Below are 4,999 nucleotides of genomic sequence, written 5' to 3' on the forward strand. Positions count from 1 at the left end.
GAGAGAGAGAGAGAGAAAGAGGGAGAGCGAGCGAGAGATAGAGAGAGACAGAAAGAAAGAGAGAGAGAGAGTGAAAGAGAGAGAGGGGGAGGGAGAGAGACAGAGAGAAAGAGAGAGAGAGAGAGAGAGAGAGAGAGAGAGAGAGAGAGAGAGAGAGATCTTAAAGCATGTCTTTTTGTCTATGTTTCGATGAAAAAAAAAAACTACCTGTATATCTTGAATAGAACTTGAGATAATTTGTGATTGAAGGAGATGGGGTCGCCTGGTTTCAGAAGGAAAATTAGGGAGAAAATGGCCGCCAATGTTTGATGATTTCCAAAGCTTGAGAGTCTTTTGAAACTGTAAATGTACATGCTGTGTGTCTTGAATCAACGATTGTCAGTAACTTCCATACAGAAATGTGTTTTAAATGGATATAAAACATGTTGAGCCCCCCCCCCAAAAAAAGAAAGAAATTCTTTAAAAATCTTTTTAAAATGTATGCCCAACGTCCAGAAACATTCTGGTTTCTCTGATTTCATCGTTTTGACGAGCGCCTGATTTCACCACGCTGCCTCACAATAAATACGCTGTGCAGTCCCCAGAAGTTACCAACGATGTCCAAACGTCATCAGTTCAGGAAATTCTGTCGAGAACGACAGTCTCTTGACTCGAAAACACGCCACAGACAAAATTCCTGAGCCACACTTCTCAGGTCACAAAATGATATCCAAATTATTGATTATCTGACAAGTGAACGGACCCTTCTAGCATTCTCGATCAAAAAATTCCAAGGATATTCCTCTTTTTTTTTTTTTCGACGTTTTTTTTTTTTCTTGTTTCGTTTTTCTTCTCGCAATCCAAACCAACGCAGTCTAATGGAAGCCAGAGATAAAGATCGGGTTTTCCTCATAACTGACAAAAACGGCTGGACTCGCCCGTATAGCTGAGCAGATCAGCTGGCGATTGTTATGCGAATGGGCGTTCAGGACACCCGTAGACGCGGGTCCCGTGTCTGGTGACATCACTCATAAATAACGAGGATATGGCGGCGAAAATCAGGACAGAAAAAAAGGCGGGAGCGAGGTAGAGGTGGGCAAAGTCCGGATAAATTATCAGGATAACCGGATAATCCTTAATTAAACATTAATCCAAATTCAGACTCTCAACTCTCTCTTTTTCCTGACCCGTTTGCTGAAGTGCGTGCAACCATTTGTTGAAGTGATGCTTCTAACCCATTTCCCTAAGCGTTTCATATCACATTTTTTAATTGCCGAAGAGGTGAACTAACATATTATCCGGATTTTGTTGAAGAGACTCACTGCCCAGTCCATGAGCGAGGTAGCCGACGGAATTTGATCATCTTTCTCGTGGCACGGGATAGACAGACGTCGAAATGGCATCGCTGTAGGCTGTTGTTGCACGTGTAACGTTGTGTGTGAGTGAGTATCTCACAGACAGGGGGCTGAGAGAGAGCGAGATAGATAGATAGATAGATAGATAGATAGATAGATAGATAGATAGATAGATAGATAGATAGATAGATAGATAGATAGATAGATAGAGAAGGAGAGAGAGAGAGAGAGAGAGAGAGAGAGAGAGAGGAGGAGGAGGAGGAGGAGGAGGAGGAGGAGGAGGCTCTACTGCCGTCATTTTAACATACAGTATTGATCTATTGATGGAGGTTTTCTAAAAATGTTTATAGTAGAGCCAAAAAACCCCCACCTAATATTGTGCCTATAAAACAACATTTAATGCATTTACTTAAACGATAATACGGAATTTATAATCCATTGTATTCCTAAATTATCAGCTTGGGATATCAAAATATGCAAAGAGTTTATTTTCTGTGTGACAATATTCAGCTTTTTTGGCTCTCCTGTAACATTGTAAAAACTTCATATTCTGTTGGTTTTTAAAAATTTGATGTAGCAAAGCTCAGGCCAGTTTGATATAACGTGGACTGGTGCCGTAAATGATTCACCGGAACCGATCCGATCCGACCTGACAAACATGTAGATCGGATCCATCTGTTCTATGGGCACCCACATATAAGCTCCCTTCTCTGTAAGCAAAGGCCATGCGTCTATTTCCACATGGAAAATGTATACCCAGTCTTTCAGGTGTGGTTTATGTCAAATAGACAAAGTTGGTATTCACAGAAAGTTGAAGTCGCCTGCCCCTGAGATATCGAAGTAATGTCCATGGTGGTGTGAATATTCACTTCGAATTGCTTACATTGTTGTTCTCTTTTTTGTTTCTTAATTCTTGTAATCACTCTAACCTTCTTGCGATGTTGTTAACTATCCCTTCAGAAACTAAACTGCCCACATTAAACCCTGTGCAGTTCCACAAAATCGAAAGAAGGAACTACTGAGCCTACGTGAGAACCTTCACGCAGCCAAAAACTTCTCCCGGTGCAAGATTTTCCAAACTTGACGCGTAATGTGGATTCCTGAAAAGTTGTCAACTATTTTCTTTTTATTCGTCTAACCTAAAAGAAGGGGTCCATTTGCTAAAAGTTCCCTCCCTGGCGCATTGCCGAAGAGGTCATTGCACCCTTTTCTTTTTCCTTCTAGCGAACTAAGAGATCACTGACCGACTCCAAATGTCTTCCTTCCACACGCACGGAGAATGTGGGTACAACATAAAGAAGTAGTACAGTCAAAAATATGAAATAAAGAACACAACATAGTTGCAGATCTATTAAAATCCAGACCGCCATTTGGTGGTATCGGGCTACAACATGGGAGATGGCTAACGTAGATTAGGATGACATATCGCGCCGTTAATGCCCATTGAACTGGGTCAGATGCGCCTGTAAATTATGCAGATGTGGCGATGTGACAGCCGTTTAATGCACTTTGGGGATATAATACGTCATACAGGGGCCCCGCTCTCAATGTTTGATGTAGATCACGATACGTGTCATGGCGCTCTGGAATCAGGCGCTCGTTAAATGTTGGCAATTTGGAGTTTTTGCTTTCATCTTAAACCTTCTATACCTTACATGGCTTGGTGGGTGGTTGGCAGGTGCTCGGGTGTGGTTTACTTCTTCTTTCCTATCAAACGTCTATCGTCTTCATCTCCCCTCCTTCTTTTTTGTGTTTGTTACTCTCTTGTAACACCTCTAATCTTCGGCACTTTATGGCCGTATTGTGTTGCAAGTGCCGTAAAACAGTTACTAAAAAACACCTATATTGCTTGTTTTTTTTTGTAAATGAAAAAAAAAGCCATCAACCTAGAGTAGAAATCGAGATGTGTATGTTTAGGTACGCATGTTTATTCAGTGTTTAAGGCCATTGGCCCACATCACATCACGTAAAACACTCATTATTAAGTCTTCAAAGGGAAAAAGTTCAGTTTGTGCACATATCTCTCATCATGCGTCAAACATTGCATATTTCTGTCACTGGGCCGAGTCAGGCAGAAGTCGAGATAATACTTTGCTATTGAAGGAGGTGGGACCAGATATCAAATGTAAGGTAAGCCAAAAAAAAGCAAGTAATCATCCAACATAGTTTGGTGACCTCCAAAACCTCAGAGTCCTTGGAAACTGCAAACGTATATTTTTGTACCTTTTATCAACCAGACAGAAATGTGTCTTTAAAGAGATGCAAAGCAGTTGCGAGCGCCGTAAAACCCTATACTATACATAAATACAAAGCGATGCAAATGGTGCTAAGCCAAAACAAAAAATTGTTTGAAATGGCCAACTGGTGGATAAATTATAGTGTTTCTTCGATTTGATTATTTGGATGAGGGTCTGATTTCCCCCACGACGCCTCACACACATGTCATATAGGATAGGTGGTTGTTTGACTGATCAGGCGCGACACGATTAGATAGATGGCAGAAAGCTGCAAAGCTGGAGGTATTTGGAGTAGAAGGGCGGGGGGTCGATGAGAGAGAGGGGGGTGAGCGAAAAGTTGGCTTATTGTGAATCGAACTACAGGATGGATGGATGGAAGAGTAAAAGAAGAATGTAGACGTGGCGGACATGTGCCTGGATAAGCATGTAGATGAAAAGTATAATCACAACGATGAGTTTATGATGATAAAATATTTTAATAATACTACTAACAATATTACTAAGAAAAAGAAGACGAAGCGAAGAAGAAGGAGAAGAAGAAAAAGAACAAGAACAAGAACAGGAACAAGAAGAAGAAGAATCACAATCATAACCATAAGCATAATCATAAGTAGGCTACACACAGCCTATACACCGAACATGATAGGCCTATATCATAAGTCAACAGAAAACTCTTTACTATGTCCTGAAACGCGAAAAGAAATGAGAAATGTCGGCTCCCAGCACACAGCTGTTGATGAGCGTCAAGAAAAACTGATAGGTCTCAGCACTCACTGATGGAGACAGAGGAGTGCAGAAAACTGTTTTGTACAATGACTGATAACTATCTCTCCGTCTTTTTACCGGATTAACGCGACCCTCGAAGAGTGCTCACTATGGTGAAATACGGGGACAAAAAGCTACGGAAAACTCTTTTGATATTGCGCTACCTTAGACTTAAAAAGTTCTATTTGACATTTTTCGCAGTTTTGAGTTACTAATACCGTGAGACCAGAAATCAATAAATGCTCTATACATGTATTCTCTATCAATATTGTAAGATTATTCAGAGTGGTTTTAAAGATATGTATTCAAATAATTGTGTTCGAAAAAAAAAAACTTGAAGTGCTGAGAAGCTCAAAAGTTTTAACGCCAAATTTCTCAAAGTTGGGTACTGAGCAGATAGGACTTTGTAATTCTGGGGTAGCGATGGGTATAGTTGTGGGTGAGGAATGTCTCGCAAGGCGTTGATTACTCTGTCAGGATGTGGAAGACTTATAGTGGAGAGAGCACACGGAAAGGCTTCAGAAGTCGTAGAGTTAATAGACAGAGCCATTGGAGGGTCGGGGGGAACATCGAGGCGAGTCAGTCAGAGGTTGTTGTTTTGTGACCTTTGAGCGGAGGGGTGAGGTTGGGGGAGAGGGAAAGAGAGAGAGAGAGAGAGAGAGA

This window comes from Aplysia californica, unplaced genomic scaffold, assembly GCF_000002075.1.
Source record: "Aplysia californica isolate F4 #8 unplaced genomic scaffold, AplCal3.0 scaffold01121, whole genome shotgun sequence".
NCBI lineage: Eukaryota > Metazoa > Mollusca > Gastropoda > Aplysiida > Aplysiidae > Aplysia > Aplysia californica.